At 44.9% G+C, this 19,733-nt stretch overlaps 1 protein-coding gene across 3 annotated transcripts in view; it reads left to right on the top strand.

The window, feature by feature from the left end:
- RPH3AL (rabphilin 3A like (without C2 domains)) overlaps positions 1-19,733 on the top strand; it is a 937,664-nt gene that overhangs the window by 94,405 nt on the left and 823,526 nt on the right. The window contains exon 1 of one of the 3 annotated variants that reach the window (XM_077296352.1): positions 1,601-1,620. The exons of the other annotated variants lie outside the window; for them this stretch is intronic. The gene's annotated coding sequence lies outside the window, so the exon portion shown is untranslated. Of the gene's footprint in view, positions 1-1,600; positions 1,621-19,733 lie in introns of those variants that run through there. 3 annotated transcript variants of the gene reach the window in all.

Here is a 19,733-nt window from a genome sequence, read left to right as displayed (position 1 = left end):
TTACTAGGTGTAGGGATTAGGGGAGTTAGCAGAAAGTGAAGGATTATAGGAGTGAAAGTGAAAACAAACAAATATTGTTTACAGTGACTTGCCAGTTACCTTCAGTTCCCTACTGGTTCACTTCTGGTTTTAATTATAAATTAATCTTCACACTTCTAGGACACTCTTAAAGGAATCACACTGCAGACTAAAGTCATTGCAGACTTGTGCTATACAATATATATGTACAACTAAGTGCATTCAGGTGTGAAGGAGAGAGGAGTGGTCTCTGCTCATCTTGGTCAGAGAATTAAGGGTGGACCAGATGCATACAATCACCAAAGTGAACAAGGTCATAAATAACACTGGGGTAAGCTGGGGTTAGGTGAAAGGCATACCATGTGAATGCTAGGAGCAGAGGAAAATCTGTGTGGTAAGTTGGGTGATGTACTATGTGCACTTCATAGACAGACAAGGCAGGAGAGCAGGCTGGAGATCTGGGTGCATGAACATGCATGAGCATGCACCCCCCAGCGGCCATTTTCCCTGAGGACACTGAATCACATTAATGTTTGTGCAGGGGGGCTGCGGGAAAATGGCCGCCAGGGGTGGTGCATGTTCAGATTGAGATCTCGGCACCTGAGATCTCAATCTGAGCATGCATCACCCCAGGCAGCCATTTTCCGGGGGGCCACCGCATCGCAACAATGGATGTGCGAGGCCTCTGGGCTTTCACAAAACGTTGGCGCAGCCCCCGCACCACAGAGCGCCGCCAAACTTGCCGCACCAGCCTGGGAAGGGAGTGTGATCATCGCCCTGCAGCGTTGGACAGCTGCAGAGTCGCCTGACTCCTGCTGCCGCCACACTACTTGAAATTATATTCCGACTATAAGGCGCACCCCCATTTTCCCAAAAAAAATTTTGGGAAAAAAAGTGCGTCTTATAGTCCGAAAAATATGGTAGGTATATTCTGTTATTTCTCTGTTCTTATTTTACAACTGTTTTTGCATATTTGTGTGTCATGTTATTTTTCTTTTTTTCTCTATCATGTAAGCACTGTACTTTTTTATATTAAAGCCTTTAATAAGTTTGATCTTTGTATGCTCTAAAGAATTTGTACACTTTCAGAAAGTGTCTGACCTTTTTGTCTGGCAGTAGTATATTTCAGGGTATCATTGCCTCTATATCCTTGCAGACGCTCCAAACCAATAATTTTACCCAAAAAATGTTGTTTTAGCTCCAATTTTTTTTATTTTCACAAGGATAGCAGGAGAAAATGGACCTGAAAATTGTTTTGCAATTTCTCCTGAGCACGCTGATACCTTGAAAACTGTCAGGACTCTGAATATTTTTGGTTACCTTTTGGGCATGCCTGCCCTTTTTCAAGATGGTGTCTTTTGTTTCATGTGCCCCTTGTCTTCCTGCCTTACAACTCCACCCCATACTCTAGTCGGTGCTAGAGTATTCTGGCTGTGTTCTGCTCCTTCTGGTGGTTTCCTGGCTTTCCAGCTGCTCCTGCAAACCTGTGTGAATATCCTGCTCCTCACTCTGAGTTCTGCTGTATTCATCTATGCCAGTGTTCCTCCTGCTCCTGACATCTCATGCTGCTTCCTCGGTGCCGCAGACCTTCACCTGCAACACGTAAGCTGGCTGCCGCTCTTTTTCTGCCTTTATTTAATTAGCTGCAAAGCTCTGGACTGCTCTGCTTAACCTGAGACTTCCTACCCAGGCCTTCCTGGATAATCTAACACCTTGTTTGGACTTGTTAAGGCTATTTTCACACTAGCGTCGTACTCGGCCCGTCGCAGTGCGTCGGGCCGACGTACCGATGCTAGCGTTTGCGCTGCACAACGGGTGCAGCGGATGCAGATTTTCAGCGCATCCGCTGCCCCATTGTGAGGTGCGGGGAGGAGGAGGCGGAGTTCCAGCTGCGCATGCGCGGTCGGAAATGGTGGATACGACGCAGCAAAAAACGTTACATGTAACGTTTTTTGCTGCCGATGGTCCGCCACAACACGATGCAACCGTCGCACGACGGTTGCGATGTGTGTCAATGCGTCGCACATGCGTCGCTAATGTTAGTCAATGGGGAAAAAACGCATCCTGCAAGCACTTTTGCAGGATGCGTTTTTTCACCAAAACGACACATTGCGACGTATTGCAAAAAACGCTAGTGTGAAAGTACCCTTTTCCGTGCATGGACTAGACATGGACCTATTTGCAGCATTCTCAAGTGCAAACTTCGCTTCACAAACTATTTTGCGGATTGCATTTCTCTTTGAGGTTTCCCACATACTTGTTTAGTAGTTATTCTAAGTGTTATGGACTTGAGTTTTCTCTGCACTTGTTTGAAGCACTGTGTGTTTATAATATAGACTTTTTCACCTACAAACTGTGTTCTGTAGTGACTTGCTCCATGCAAAAAGACTCCTGAGTCCTCCAGTGTAATTACTACAGGATACTCTAGCCAAAAAGGAGTCTGCTGGAACAATGCAGAAAGCAAACTAGAGCAGGTGTTTGCCGTAATTAGATCTCTGCAGTACGATGTGGAAGGTCTGCAAAAGAAACTGGGAGGCATTGAAAGAAATGAACAAATGTTTGGGCAGTCTTTACAGGACCTAGGCACCCAAATGGCGGCCCAGGAAAACAAACTGGCTGGCGTGGAGTCCCAGTACGGACAGGCTTTCCAGGACATAAGTACACAAATAGCGGCACAAGTGACTTTACCCTCTGGCGATCGCATTAAATTCTGCGGCTTGTGAATCAGTGTATGCTATATTTTGATGTGTATGCTGACTGCTTCCTTACTGACAGATCCAAAGTATTGTGTGTAATTATGCTGTTGACCTCACGAGAGCTCGCCTGGGCAAATCTGATGATCGAGTCTCGTGACCCACGGTTAACTAATTTGGATGATTTCTTGGCCGCTATGGCATTACTGTTTGATTATCCTAATTGCTGCGCAACCACTGAATCTGCTATACTATCTTTACGAAAGGGTAAACGTTCTATGATTGAATATTCCACTGAATTCAGGAGATTAGCGGTAGATACTAACTGGGATAGTTATGCACAATTGCCTATTTTTAAAAGGGGTCTGTCTAGTATTGTAAAGGATGAATTAGCTTGCTCTAAATCACCACAAGAGCTAGAATAATTTATACAGCATTGTGTGCACATAGACATTCGCCTTAGAGGAGGTGCCCATACAGATTGATTCTGTGCAGAGGCATGAGTGTAATGAACGCCGGGAGTACCACCTTTGGGAAAGTTTATGCTTCTACTGCGGCCAATCTGACTACTTTCTGATCAACTGTCCTAAGTGTCCCAGACAGCCTAACAAGGTACTAGCAGCAGTAGGGGAGTATGACAACTGTGATGATGAATCTGACATCTCTGAATGTAGCATGCCACTAAATGCTGCATTTCATTCTCTTTCTATAACTGCACCTCCTAGGGCAGGGGTGGGCAATTAATTTTGCCATGGGGCCGCATGAGAAATTTGGATGGTTTTAGAGGGCCGGACTAATATAATTAACTCATTTTTACCCAATACTGTAGTATACATATGCTATCTTTTCTTAAACAAACAGTATGTTAAACAATGTAAAGATTTACAATACAAAGAAAATATGGAAGACATACTTACATCATTATTTAATGATGAGATGAAGAACTGCACTGCAACGAGCTTGCGTTAACTGTAGAAAACTGTAGAAAACTTGCTGTTACAACAGTGTTATAGATCAAGATATGTTAGTTTTTTTAAAGACCGGCATCCCTTTAACTTGGTAAATAACAGTAAATGAAACATTTCAATAACATGAGAATCTTCAATGAGAGTAATCTAGCCTGTTTTGGGCCCGAACAAGTTCACTGAAGTTAGGTTCAATATCTGAGGTGGATATGCGAAGAACAGCACACAAGTGATCATCACTGAGAGAGGATCTGTATCTGGATTTGTTGAACTTCATCAGTGAGAATGTTTGTTCACATACGTAGGTAGCTCCAAAGAGAACTAACATCCTCTGAGCATGCCTCCTTATGTGTGGAAAGTTTTCCTCTTTGAGAGAAGAATAAAACTCCAGCAGTGATACTGATTTAAAAAGCTCTGCCAGTAGATTGTCAGACTGCAGATCAATGAGTTCTAACTGGATATCACTTGGGGCATTATCCACACAGCATGTAAAAGGAGAAGAAATCATGTGCATTTCACTCTCAACTGCTTTGAAGTCTTCAAATCTTCTGGAAAATTCATCATGTAAAGCCGCAAACATGGATGAATACTTGTCGAGGTGATCAGCTGATGGTGTGACTTCTTTCAGTGTTGGCATGTGAGTGAGAATATTGATCTTCAATTGGCTAGAAAGAAACTTCAATTTTCTCATGAAAGCTGTCACCAAGGAGAACATTTCATGTGCAAAGAGGCCTTTGCCTTGCAGCTTGGTATTCAGCTCATTCATTAGTGTAGTCACATCAATGGCAAAGGCCAGATCTGCTATCCAGTGCTTATCTGAGAACTCTGGGATGTCTTTGCCTTTCATTTTACAAAATGTCTGAATTTCAGCTCTCAGGTCCCATACTCTTTTAAGCACCTTCCCAAGGCTGAGCCATCTCACAGCTGTGTGGTAGCCTATGTCACTATCAGGGGCATAACTACCACGGTCGCAGCGGTCGCCAGTGCGACCGGGCCTGGCAGGTCAGGGGCCCGACCCCGGCAGGGCAGAGGCACCCAACACCATGTTGCAGTGCAGGAGATTCCTCCTGCACGGCAACAGTCCGAGGTGTATCTAGGGGGAGGGGGCAGCCGGGGCACGTGAGAGACAGGAAGCAGCTCCAGTCATCATGGTGAGACTGTCAGCTTCTGCTCTGCAGCCCCAGGACAGAAGAAGAGAGCAGGGGGGAGGTGCCGGACAGAGACGCTTTAGTCAGGAGAAGCTGAGGAGCTGCAGGCGATTTACATCAGCCACCCCTGTACCAGAGAGGATATTGTGATTTGTGTATATGAGCTGGTGTGTGTGTGTGTCTGTGTGTGATATCTGTAGTATGTGTGTGTGTGATATCTGTAGTGTGTGTGTGATATCTGTAGTGTGTGTGTGTGTGTGTGATATCGCAGTGTGTGTGTGTGTGATATCTGTAGTGTGTGTGTGTGTGTGATATCGTAGTGTGTGTGTATGTGTGATATCTGTAGTGTGTGTGTGTGTGTGAGGCAGGGGCGTAATTACCACGGTCGCCGCTGCAAGCGGCTCTGGCAGGTCAGGGGCCCGTGTGTCCCTTTGAGCCTGTCTCCCTTGTCCCCTGATGCTTGTGTCCCTTGTCCCCTTGTGCCAGTCTCCCTTGCCCATTAGTCCATGTGTGTCCCCATGTGCCTGTCTCCTTTGTCCCCTTGTGCTTGTGTCAGTCTCCCTTGCCCACTAGTCCCTGTGTCAGTCTCCCTTTCCCACTTGTCCCTGTGTCCCCTTGTGCTTGTATCCCTTGCCCACTAGTCCCCATGTGCCCCTTGTGTCAGTCTCCCTTGCCCACTTGTCCCCATGTGCCCCTTGTGTCAGTCTCCCTTGCCCACTAGTCCCCTTGTAACCTTCTCCCCTGCCTTCTAGCCCCATGTGTCCCCTTGTGCCTGTCTTCCTTGCTCCCTAGCCCCCCTATGTTACCCTTGTGCCTGTCTTCCCTAGCCCCCTTGTGCCCTCTCCCCTGCCCCCTCATCACCATTTGCTCGTGTCTTTCTCACTGCCCCTGTATGGAGGGGCTGCATTATACTATGAGGGGGGCTGCGTTGTATTCTATGTGGGTTACATTGAGTTGTATGGCATGGCTGCAGGGGGGGGGCATTTGGAAGTTCGCACCGGGGCCCCTAACTTTGTAGTTACGCCACTGGTCACTATGTTCACTTTCTTGCTCCTCCAACAGTGAAACAAATTGTCTGTGATTCAGTGCTCTTGCCCTGATGAAATTAACTATCTTAGTTACAACATCAACAACATGGCTGATTTATAGCACCGACTTGCACAGCACTTCTTGATTTATAATGCAATGCAAAAATATCAATTTCTGTTCTGGGTTTATTTCATTCACTTTATCTTGCATCCGCTTCAAAAGTCCAACATTTTTCCCTGTCATATTTGGACATCCATCGGTTATAACACTTACTAATTTGTTCCATTTTAGACCCAGTTTGTCCACGGATGCATTTACTTCGGTGAACAAATCACTCCCTTTCGTGGTACCTTTCAATGATCGCAAAGCTACCAGCTCTTCAGTCATCTCAAAGTTATTTGTTATTCCGCGAACAAAGATAAGTAACTGGGCGGTATCACGGACATCACCGCTCTCGTCCAGAGCCAGGGAAAAAAAAATAAAATGATCAACTTTGTTTTTCAGCTGAAACTCCAAATTCCCCACAATGTCTTCTACCCATCTTGTTACGGTTCGCCTGGAGAGGGGCACATTTGAAAACGCTTCTTTTTTCTCAGGACAAATTATTGCTACAGAGTCCACCAAACATTCTTTCACAAACTCCCCATCAGAGAATGGCTTACTGTTTCTCGCTATTTTGTTGGATATTACAAAGCTTGTCCTGATGGCTGCATCCCTGGATGCGTGGAGCTTTGTAAAAAATCCTTTCTGTGTTTGCAGTTTTGATAGCAAATCTTCAGATGCCCGTGCCCGCTCTGCCTCTGTCAAGGTCTTGTATTTCTCTGCATGTTTTGTTTCGTAATGGCGATTTAAATTATAATCTTTAAACACAGCTATTTGCTCTCCACAAACTAAGCACACAGCTTTGCCTTTGGTTTCAGTAAATAAATATTTAGAAGTCCATTCCTTGTTAAAAACTCTGCATTCTCCATCAATCTTTCTTTTTTTAGGGCTAATTCTTCTGATGGTAGTCATGATTCTCTGCAGAAGGAGAAAATGCAGATTTATACAATAAATATTGCAAGGTTTCTTTTTTTCATGAGTACTATTAATTTATGGCGGGTGGGTTACATGATACATATGATGGGCAATGCCTCAGAAGCGCACGGATCAGCGCTCGCACTAACCTACCACCTGGGTATAGCCACAGCTACGCTGACTCAGGGCTTTACATAAGAAGAGGTTTATGCAAGAATGGCCGTGGTGTAGCTTACCCCATTTCATTACTCTCATTTAACTCAATGAGTTGTTGAAAAATTGCACTGCTGTACAGAGTCCTCCAGAGAGAGAGATGCTTTCGGGAGCTGCTCTTTGGTCAATCTGCACATGATCAACAAAAACAGTAGCAGAAAAGCAGTGTCGGGCCTGGGGAGGGTGAATATCATGTCTGTTTGTGATGTTTGACCTCTGCAACCCTATGGTAAAATCTAGTGTTAAAAGATCAGCAGTGCGGAGCAGGTGGTCTAATCTACGGATTTATACTAATATGGACATACTTAAAGGGAAACTGTTACCTGCATATAGGGTTAATGTGCAGGCAATAGCATTACATTGCTGCCCGGCTGCCGCTGGAGGTGAGCATACATAGCACCACAACACACAGTCACGGATCACAGGACATGTAAGCGCGCCCAGAGGCGTATGTAGGGTTTCTGGCACCCGGGGCAAGAATTCATTTTGGTGCCCCCATAATGTCCAGATCTCATTTGTGCCCCCATAATGTCCAGATTTCATTTGTGCCCCTATAATATCCAGATTTTCTTTGTGCCCCCATAATGTCCTGATTTGTCACTTGTGCCCATATACTGTCTGGATTTGTCACTTGTGCCACCATACTGTCCTGATTTGTCACTTGTGCTACCATACTGTCCTGATTTGTCACTTGTGCCACCATATTGTCCTGATTTGTCACTTGTGCCCCCATACTGTCCGGATTTGTCACTTGTGCCACCATACTGTCCTGATTTGTCACTTGTGCCACCATACTGTCCTGATTTGTCACTTGTGCCACCATACTGTCCTGATTTGTCACTTGTGCCACCATACTGTCCTGATTTGTCACTTGTGCCACCATACTGTCCGGATTTGTCACTTGTGCCACCATACTGTCCGGATTTGTCATTTGTGCCCCCATACTGTCTGGATTTGTCACTTGTGCCCCCATACTGTCCGGATTTGTCACTTGTGCCCCCATAGTATGAGAGAACAAGTGACAAATCAGGACTGTATGGGGCCTATACTGTCCTGATTTGTCACTTGTGCCCCCATCATACTGTCCTGACTCCTGATAATTGTGCCCCACAGCCCCATAATGTCCTGTTTGTGCTGCCCCCATCCGCATCCCCCCCAGGGCTGGCCGCTGCTCCCTCCCCCCCTATCATGCATGCAGGCGCCAGGCAGCTCCATTACCCGGTCCCCGCGGCCGCGGTATGGAGCACTTACCACCGACCACCGGCACCCCGCCTGACCGACGTCACCGTCCGACTCCAACACAAGTACAGCCACACAGAACACCGGTGTCCGGTGCAACAGATGAAGGAGCAGCGCAGCAGCCTGTCACACGCTCAGTGACGTCACCCGCTGCTGGCGCTTCCCTGATGCGGAAGTGCCAGCGGCGGTCAGCGCCTCTCAGCAGACAGGGGTTAAACCGCAGGGCAGGGTGCACAGGCGCAGGCGCTGGAGTGGCAAAAAGAAGGGAAGGGGAACCTGGCTGGTAGCGCCGTAGCGACGCGCAGCTGCTGCACTGTCTCTGGCGGCTGGCCGAGTGGTGCCGGGGGCGGCGGGCCATTTAAAATCGTCAGGCGGGCCGCATCTTGCCCAGGTCTGTCCTAGGTAGTTGGAGAAGAACTTTCTCTGTTCACTTCCTATTCAGATCTTGTGTTCAGGACAGTGGCTTTCCAGTGCAGCTATGGGCATTACCTTTGTCAAAGAACATGGTATTGAGATTCCGCAAAGAGCTTCTCCGATTACCATGGAAATAGCGGATGGGTAACCTTTAGTCTCCGGACCTGTGGATCAGGAGACTGTATCCCTTGAGATTATGATGGAACCTAATCATCAGGAGCAACTTTCTTCCTTGTTAATTTCTAATTTCCCTGTGATTTTAGGCATACCTTGGTTGAGTTCTCAAAACCTGACTATCAACTGGGAGACCAAGGAGATTACCTTTCCAACAAGGAGCAACTCAGCGATAACTGAAGCTGTCCCTGAGTCCACGGCTACGAAATCACCTGTACAGGTATTTACTTTACCTTCAGCATATAAAGAATTCTCTGACATCTGCGACGAGAAGAATGCAGGTCAGTTTCCTCCACATAGGCATTATGACTGTCCCATTGAGCTGCTTCCTGGGGCAGCTTTTCCTTTCGGTAATGTATACCATTTGGCAGCACCTGAGCTTCAAGCCTTGAAGGAGTACATTGATGAAAATCTGGCCAAAGGCTTCATACGTCCTTTTTCTTCAGCAGCAGAAGGGTCTGCTGCATCCTTGTGCTTTCTTTTCCTGTAGACTAACTTCAGCAGAGAAGAACTACGACGTGGGAGACAAGGAACTGCAGGCTATTATTGCGGCTTTCAAGGAATGGAGGCATCATCTGCAAGGAGCCACACAACAGATTGTAGTGCTGACTGAACATCGCAATTTAGAGTTCATTAAATCCGCTAGATGTCTTTCTCCTCATCAGGCGCGTTGGAATTTATTTTTAAATCAGTTTAATTTTGTTATCTCGTATTGTCCAGTTTCTCGTAATGGGAAGGCTGATGCTTTATCCCGAATCTATATTGCAGATTCCATACCTGGAGCCCATTCAAGACCATTCTATCTGATGCCAACTTCATAGGAGTTATCCACGATCAGGACTTGTGAAAGGAGTGCAGGGAGGCTTATGACAATGATGTATTTCTGGCCAATCCACCTGTTGATATCAATCTTGTCTTTTAGGGTGGCATGTGGTTCAGAGATCGACGTATCTACGTCTCTGAGGCCGTCTGTCTGCAGATCCTCAAGTTTCTCCATGACTCCAAGTTGGCTGGTCACAGGGGGGTACAGAAGACTCAAGACTTCCTAAGCTGATTTTTTTGGTGGCCAACTTGCCTGAAGGATACTAAGGACTATGCTCTCTATTGCGAGGTATGTGCTCTTTACAAGACTCCTCGTGTGGCACCTAAAGGTCTTCTGCAACCATTGCCTGTTCCGTCCTACCCATGGGGGTCTATCTTGATGGACTTCATTGTGGAGCTGCCTACATCGGGGGGCATGAATACAATCCTGGTGGTGGTTGATCGCCTGACTAAGGCCGCTCATTTTGTTCCATGCACCGGCCTCCCCCAGCTAAGGATACAGTGAACTTGGTTATGCAGAATGGTTTTCGGTTGCTCCACGCAAAAAGAATCCTCAGTCCTCCAGTATAATTATTACAAAAACTACTTTTGAGGCACAGTGCACAGCTCAGAAGGGAAGAAGCGCCATATTGGAGTTGAGATTTTACTGGACTGGTTAGAGGGTGCCATGTCACATTTGCACAGTCCCTAAAGAGCCAGAACAGCAGACCCCCCATAAAAAGACCCCATTTTACAAAGTAAACCTCTCAATAAATTAATTTAGGGGTGGGTGCAGTGATCATATTGCCACCACAGGTGAGTCACAGAATTTTATACCAGTAGGCTGTGAAGAAAAAAATAATTACCGTATATACTAGAGTATAAGCTGAGAATTTCAGCCCATTTTTTAGACTGAAATTGCCCCTCTCGGCTTATACTTGAGTCATTCCCAGGGTCGGCAGGGGAGGGGAGCGGCAGCTGTCTAATCATACTTACCTGCTCCTGGAACGATCCCTGAACGTCCCTGGTTTTCCGGGCTCCAGCAGCTTCTTCCTGTATTGAGCGGTCACATGGTACCGCTCATGACAGTAATGAATATGGACCCGACTCCACTCCCATAGGTGTGGAGCTGCAAATTCATTACTGTAATGAGTGGTACCATGTGACCGATCAATACAGGAAGAAGCTGCCGGCGCCCGGAGAACCAGGGACGTGCAGGGACCGTGCCGGGAGCAGGTGAGTATGACAGGGGGCAGTGTGCGATATTCACCTGTCCCACGTTCCACCGTCGGCACCATTCCGTCTTCCGCGTCCTCTGCAGTGACGCTCTGGTCAGAGGGCGCGATGACGCGATTAGTGTGCGCGCCGCCCTCTGCCTGAATTGTCAGTGTGGAGGACAGGGAAAACGCAGCTGTGCCCGGCGGTGGAACATGGACAGGTGACTATAGCAAGTGTCGAGGGCCTGAGCAACGAGAGGTATGTGTTTTTTTTTTTTTTTTATTCGCAGCAACAGCATATGGGACATAATAGTCTGGAGCATCTTATGGGGCCATAATCAGCATTTGTGCAGCATTATATGGAGCAAATATTTCTATGGAGCATCTTATTGGGCCATGTGCAGCATTATATGGGGCAAATATCTCTAGAGAGCATCTTATGGGGGCCATAATCAGCATTTGTGGACCATTATACAGGGCAAATGTCTCTATGGAGCATCTTATGGGGCCATAATCAGCATTTGTGCAGCATTATATAGGGCAAATATCTCTATGAAGCATCTTATGGGGCCATTAGCAGCATTTGTGCAGCATTATATGGGGCATATTTTAATATGGAGCATCTTATGGGGCCCATCATAAACTGTAAGGCGCATTATATGGGGCGTATTTTGAATGTAGCATCTTATGGGGCCCATCATGAACTGTATGGAGCATTAAATAGGGCTCCTGATTCAATATGGATATTCAAAAACACAACCTACTGATGTCTCAATTAATTTTACTTTTATTGGTATCTATTTTTATTTTTGACATTTACCAGTAGCTGCTGCATTTTCCACCCTAGGCTTATACTCGAGTCATTAAGTTTTCCCAGTTTTTTGTGGCAAAATTAGGGGTCTCGGCTTATACTCGGGTCGGCTTATACTCGCGTATATACGGTACCTTTTTACCACCAAAGTTTTATTTGAGCCCTAATGTTTACATTTTCACACTGGAAAATGGGTAAAAATGGCACCAAATTCTTCCCACAATTTCTGCTGACTATAGAAATACACCTTGTGTGGCTGTACAGTGCTGCTTAGCCATACGGCAAGACTCGAGCGGGATGGCATGCTATTAGCCTCCTGGAGCGCAGATTTTCCTAGAATAGTTTTCAGACGCGATATACAGAGCCCCTAAGTGATAGAACAGCAGAATCCCCCTTCAAGTGACCCCATTTTGAAAATTATACCAATTTAGGAATTTATCTATCTTTATCGGTGTATTGACGATTTTGATTCCATGAGTGTTTTCCAGAAAGAAGCAGTAGTGGATGTTGCTGAGTGAAAATTGCAAACTGCTGTTGTAGTGACTAGTACGTTGTAGTGACCAGTGCATTGTGCCATGCTCATGCTTTTGGAGACATGAACCTGCAAATTAGGCAGGCTCTCATCGCTTTAGAAATGCCAAACATGTGGATGCTAAAATTTGGTTTAGGCACACTATGGGGCTCAGAAAAGAGAGGGACATTTGGATTTGGGAGCTAGGTGCTTTTGTACTAGCAGTAATGTGGAAGCCCCTTAAATTTCCATTCACAGGTGGCAGACCTGAGAGGGGACTTGCTTTTTTTGTGGATTGATTTGAAGCTTTTGTTAGAAACATTTTACATAATGTTTACGAACACATTTATCCGGCGCTCTATGCTGAGCACTTGCTTCAGGGTTTCCATCTAAATCTCTGTGTCGCCATCACTATAAGGGTATGTGCACACGTAGAAAGGTGCTCTGCGGATTTTTCCTGCAGTGGATTTTAGAAATCCGCAGGTAAAAGGCACTGCGTTTTACCTGCGGATTTACAGCGGTTTTTATGCGGATTTTGTGTGGATCCGCACAAAGAATTGACATGCTGCGGAATGTAACCCGCAGCGTTTCGGCACGTTTTTTTCCGCAGCATGTGCACTGCGGATTGCGGTTTCCATACGTTTACATTCTACTGTAAACGCATGGAAAGCTGCTGCGGACCCGCAGCTGCAGATCCGCAGCAAAATCCGCAACGTGTGCACATAGCCTAATGAGGCAGCAGAGTTACTCAGGTGAAGCATTATTTTTAATTTATTTTTATACCGTATCTCATGCGATCTAAGTGATTAGACACCTTTAGACACCTTTCATCTTCAAGATTTATTTATTTATTTTTTTACGTTTGGTTGCTGCTACACAATAAAAGACGCTTTTTTTTGCAAAAGTTTTTAAATTGCCATATTTTGAGAGCTATAATTCTTCCATATTTCTGCCAACAGAGTCATGTGATGGCTTGTTGCGAGGTGAGTTCACGTTTTTATTGGTACCTTTTTGGGCACAATACATTTTTTGATCGCTTTCTATTCCAATTTTTGGAAGGCAGAATAAACAAACACCAACAATTCAGGAATTGTATTTTTTGAGGGGGGTTTTATGCCATTCCACGTAGGTACAATTGATAAGGCAACTTTATTCTTCGGGTCAGTATGATTACAACCACACCACATTTATATAGTTTTTTTGTGTTTTTAAAGAAAAAATTATTTTTTTTGCATCGCTTTATTCTGAGAGCTATGATTTTTTTTTATTTACTGCTGATTAAGCCGCAGGGTGGCTTGTTTTTTGTAAGACAAGATGATTTTTTTGATTGATACCATTTTTATTTACATTCATCTTTTTGATCGCGTTTTATTCCTCTTTTTGATGAACGATATAATGAAAAAGCATTATTTTTTGCTTTTTATTATAGTGATAACTAAAAGGGTTAACTGGTGGGACAGTTTGCAGTTTGATAGATCTGGTCATTCTTGAGGCGACCATACCAAATATGTGTACTTTTTTTTCATAAAAATATTTAATTTGTGGGTACAATATATTTATTTTGTCATTATTTTGTGATTTTTTTTTTAATTATTTCCAATTTTTTAAAAACTTTTTTTTATCTTTTTTACTAAGTCCCAAGGGACTTTAACTTTCTGCAGTCTGATTGCAGTTCTCTAATGCATTGCAATGCACCAGCATTGCAATGCATTAAAACTCTCTGGCAGAATTTTGCTTTCTTGGCTTTTTTTCAGAGAATATGAAAGATAACACAAAAACTTTTTTCCACTCATGGTTAGTGGTTGGGTGAAGCCATTTATTGTCAAAGTACTGTGTTTTCTCTTTTTAAATCATAATGACAACCCAAAACATCCAAATGACCCAGATCAAAAGTTCACATACCCCATTTCTTAATACAGTGTATTGCCCCCTCTAATATCAATGACAGCTTGAAGTCTTTTGTGGTAGTTGTGGATGAGGTTCTTTATTTTCTCAGATGGTAAAGCTGCCCACTCTTCTTGGCAAAAAGTCTCCAGTTCCTGTAAAATCCTGGGCTGTCTAGCATGAGATTTCACCACAGTGGCTCAATGATATTGAGGTCAGGAGACTGAGATGGCCACTCCAGAACCTTCACTTTGTTCTGCTGTAGCCAATGACAGGTCAACTTGGTCTTGTCTTTTGGATTGTTGTCATGTTGGAATGTCCAAGTACGTCCTATGCCCAGCTGCTGGGCTGAAGAGTGCAAATTTGCCTCCAGTATTTGCTGATAACATGCTGCATTCATCTTTCCTTCAACTTTGACCAAGTTTCCTGTGCCTTTGTAGCTCCCAAATCCTCAAAACATCAGCGATCCACCTCTGTGCTTTACAGTAGGAATGGTGTTCCTTTCATCATAGGCCTTATTGACCTCTCTCCAAATGTAACGTTTATGGTTGTGGACAAAAATTTCAATTTTGATCTTATCACTCCAAATTACCTTATTCCAGAAGTTTTGAGGCTTGTCTGTGTGCTGTTTTGCAATTGTAGGTGAGATACCTTGTGGCATTTGTGCAGTAATGGCTTTCTTCTGGCAACTCGACCATGCAGCCCATTTTCCTTCACATGCCTTCTTATTGTGCATCTTGAAACAGCCACACTGTTAGTTTTCAGAGATTCCTGTATTTCAGCTTATGTTATTTCTGTTTTTCTCTTTGCATCCCGAACAATTTTCCTGGCAGTTGTGGATGACATTTTTATTGGTCTACCTGACTGTGGTTTTATTTTTACAGAGCCCCTGATTTTCCATTTGTTAATCACAGTTTGAACGCTGCTGACTGGCATTATCATCCATTCCTTGGATATCTTTTTTTATCCCTTTCCTGTTTTATTCAGTTCAACTACCTTTTCCCGTAGATCCGTTGACAATTTTTTTGCTTTCCCCATGACTCACAATCCAGAAATGTCAGTGAATGGATGGAAGATGCAAGGATCTGTCTGGATCCCAGTAAGACAATTGGCTTTTATTCACACACCCTGATTACAAGCAAACAGGTCACAGGTCAGAATGTTACATTTATTAGCCATTCAAACCCATTTGTGTCAACTTCTGTGCATATCATTCATATTTTCTGAAAAAAGGCCAAGAAAGCAAAAATTCTGTTGGGGTTTGAGCAAAACTGTAAGTTAGATCATGCACTGCGCATGCTCTAGCTAACTTGTTAGTGCCTAGTGACCCGGATTTCCTCATGATGACATAAGGTCACCATGGCAATGATTGGGCCCCCGTGATACAGTAATGCAGTATTCTGGGTTTCATATTAATTTAGCAAGGTTGTATTTGAGGGTCCATATTAATTTAGCAAAGCTGCATTTATGGGTATTGTCACGGGTTTACCATAACAGAGATCTGCCAGAAGATCGTGGTGTCTGATTTCACGTACTACTGCACTAAGTAGAAGCACTTCACCAGTGCAGGTTTCTGCTAAAAGTGCAGGGGTCAATCTGTTCAGTTGAGAGCCCCTGGAGCTGTCCTGCTTTAATAGTCTCAGCAATTCAGTGTTGGCCATTCCCCTCTGCTATATATATTCGTCTCTGGCAATCAGTGCCAGTGTTAGTTTCATATTGCCTGGTTCTGGAGTTGGTGTTGGTTGTTTGAAGAAGCATTTGGAGTGTTATTCAGAAGACTGTTGCTTCTTGAGTTGTCTGTGTACATATCCTCTTCCCTTCCTATTTGTTTTTTTAATCCTTTAGTTCCCGGTGTTCCACTCTGTTGTTTGTGAGTGCATATTTGTATGAGTGGTATTTTTCATATTTCCCTGTACGTCTTCTCTTGTTAGTCTTGTTTGTGTATTAAAAATACTAATCTTTTTATTTATAGTACAGACCAAAAGTTTGGACACACCTTCTCATTTAAAGATTTTTCTGTATTTTCATGACTATTAAAATTGTATATTCACACTGAAGGCATCAAAACTATGAATTAACACATGTGGAATTATATACTTAACAAAAAGTATGTAAAACAGAAAATATGTCTTATATTCTAGGTTCTTCAAAGTAGCCATCTTTTGCTTTGATGACTGCTTTGCACACTCTTGGCATTATCTTGATGAGCTTCAAGAGGTAGTCACCGGGAATGGTTTTCAATTCACAGGTGTGCCCTGTCAGGTTTAATAAGTGGGGTTTCTTGCCTTATAAATGGGGTTGGGACCATCAGGTAGAAAGCAGGTAAGAAAAAGGATGGCCATCATTACTTTAAGAAATGAAGGTCAGTCAGTCCGAAAAATTGGGAAAACTTTGAAAGTGTCCCCAAGTGCAGTGGCAAAAACCATCAAGTGCTACAAAGAAACAGGATCACATGAGGACCGCCCCAGAAAAGGAAGACCAAGAGTCACCTCTGCTTCTGAGGATAAGTTTATCCGAGTCACCAGCCTCAGAAAAAGCAGGTTAACAGCAGCTCAGATTAGAGACCAGGTCAATGCCACACAGAGTTCTAGCAGCAGACACATCTCTACAACAACTGTTAAGAGGAGACTTTGTGCAGCAGGCCTTCATGGTAAAATAGCTGCTAGGAAACCACTGCTATGGACAGACAACAAGCAGAAGAGACTTGTTTTGGCTAAAGAACACAAGGAATGGACATTAGACAGGCGGAAAACTGTGCTTTGGTCTGATGAGTCCAAATTTTAGATCTTTGGTTCCAACCACCGTGTCTTTGTGCGACACAGAAAATGTGAACGGATGGACTCTACATGCCTGGTTCCCACCGTGAAGCATGGGGGAGGAGGTGTGATGGTGTGGTGGTGCTTTGCTGGTGACACTGTTGGGGATTAATTCAAAATTGAAGGCATACTGAACTAGAATGGCTACCGCAGCATCTTGCCGCGGCATGCAATTCCATCTGGTTTGCATTTAGTTGGACCATCATTTATTTTTCAACAGGACAATGACCCCAAACATACCTCCAGGCTGTGTAAGGGTTATTTGACCAAGAAGGAGAGTGATGGGGTGCTACGCCAGATGACCTGGCCTCCACAGTCACCAGACCTGAACCCAATCGAGATGGTTTGGGGTGATCTGTACCGCAGAGTGAAGGCAAAAGGGCCAACAAGTGCTAAGCACCTCTGGGAACTCCTTCAAGATTGTTGGAAGACCATTCCCGGTGACTACCTCTTGAAGCTTATCAAAGCAAAAGGTGGCTACTTTGAAGAACCTAGAATATAAGACATAATTTCAGTTGTTTCACACTTTTTTGTTAAGTATATAATTCCACATGTGTTAATTCATAGTTTTGATGCCTTCAGTGTAAATGTACAATTTTCATAGTCCTGAAAATACAGAAAAATCTTTAAATGAGGTGTGTCCAAACTTTTGGTCTGTACTGTATATAGCGCCAACATAATCTGCAGCGCTTTACAGTTTTTTCACAAATTATCATCACAGTCCCCAATGGGGCTCACAATCTAAATTCCCTATCAGTATGTTTTTGGAATATGGGAGGAAACCAGAGTATCTGGAGGAAACCCACGCAAACATGGGGAGAACATACAAACTGCTTGCAGATTCTTATACATTACAGCTCCCCACTTCCCTGAGTGGGGGAGGGGAGAGATAAGGGCTGATTGAGGAGCTCAGCAAGGCATGTGGTCCTGTCTTTGTAAGGGGGAAAACCGGGCTGCAGGTACCTGTACCTAGCCGGGTCTGGAACTGTTGAGGCTGCCTCCCTTGTTGCCTGGGGAAAAGAATGAGGAGCGGAACCAACCTCATGACCCAAATAGGAGGGGCAAGATAAAAGGAAAAGCACGCAGCAGCCGGCAGTTGGCACAAACCAGCAGCAGCACACAGCCGGATGAGCAGTGTGCTCCATCCCGAGTACCAGCACTTCGGGTTGGTTGGTGTCTGCCATCTCCAGCGGGGCTGCTGAGGAGAGAAGTACCATGCACTCAGTGACTAAGAGTACTGCACACGAGCCGAGGAGAGAAGGCGGACAGAATCGTGCGGCCTCCCCTACCAGTGTCTTCACTGTTATGATCTGGTGACCTTGGAGCCGCATGGGACTATCTCAGGAGAGGTGGAACCTGTACTGACCGCAAACCCTAAACTGACACCGCAACTAGAAGTAGCCGTGGGGTGTACCTAACACATCCTAGACACCTCGACACAGCCGGAGGACTAAATACCCCTATAGATGGAAATGGGAATTATATCTTGCCTCAGAGCAGAACCCCAAAGGATAGGCAGCCCCCACAAATATTGACTGTGAGTATTAGAGGAAAAGACACACGCAGGCAGAAATCAGGATTTAGCAAAAGAGGCCACGCTAGCTAAATAGGATAGGATAGGACAGAATACTAAGCGGTCAGTATTAAAACCCTAAAAATATCCACAGCAGATAATACAAAAATTCCACCATCTAACTAAAGACATGGAATGTATATCTGCTTCTCCTGAGAATCCAACTTGACTGAAATATCCAAACACTAAGCTGGACAAGAAAAAACCATGAATAGCACTGAATTGTAAAGCACACAGCATGTGTGCTGTAGAAACAAAACCCAGACACTTATCTTTGCTGATTTGACAGCAGGGCAGGAGGAACCAGACAGAGATGCAAAACCTCCAAGAACAATGGACAACTGGCAAGGGCTAATGAATCCTGCACACCTAAATATCCCAGTCAGAGCTGCAATCAGCAGGAACACCTGCCCAGGATTGCAACCCAGGGACAACTGCATTACTATCAACAACCACCGGAGGGAACCCAAGAGCAGAATTCACAACACTTCACGCCTGTTCCCAGTTGACACTGGAAGGCCTTGTTTGCTTTGGAAAGATGTTATGTTCCACTCCCCGCACGAGTGGAATGTGTTCACCAAAGTTTTACAGATCTTGGAAGAGATGCATGGGGACCCCACGTATATCTGTGAATTGCGAATGAGCTTGTTTAGCCACGTCAAAGGGAATGTGCTGCAGGAGATCCATGCCGCGATCGCTAAGCGGGATGATGTGGGTGTGGGCTCCCAATGTAATTTTGAGAGACCAACTCGTAGCAGGCTTGAGAGATGTGCTGCTTAGACAGGCCCTGCAGGAGTGTTGCAAGCCAATCTGCATGTCTTTTCTGGAAGTTGAGGTGGAAGTGCACGAGCAAGAGCAGGGGATGGAAGTCTCGACAGGGAAGGTCCGGAGCGGGTTAGGTGAGAAAAATTTGGAACGAAATACAGGACATGTGGGAAGAGTGAACTGACTTAAAAAAAGACCCCTGGTGATTCCGGACTCCATCAGAGGCAGAACTAACCCCAAGCTTCGTCAGGGAATGGGACAATCACGAACACAGACAGCCGATTTGCTTTAGGTGTGGGGACACTGCTCATCATCCTGAGAATGCACCCGACTGGGGAGGTCTCTTACTCGCCAGCCATTAAACTACTGGGCTCCGTGGCTGGGGGATGCCGCCTGAAGCCTGAGCAGCCAAGGAGAGAAGGAAGTCACACAAGTTTGATTTCCC

This window comes from Ranitomeya variabilis, chromosome 3 (genome assembly GCF_051348905.1).
Source record: "Ranitomeya variabilis isolate aRanVar5 chromosome 3, aRanVar5.hap1, whole genome shotgun sequence".
Classification (NCBI taxonomy): Eukaryota; Metazoa; Chordata; class Amphibia; order Anura; family Dendrobatidae; genus Ranitomeya; species Ranitomeya variabilis.
Note: the sequence above shows the minus strand (reverse complement) of the source record. Positions and strands in the feature narration are given on the sequence as shown.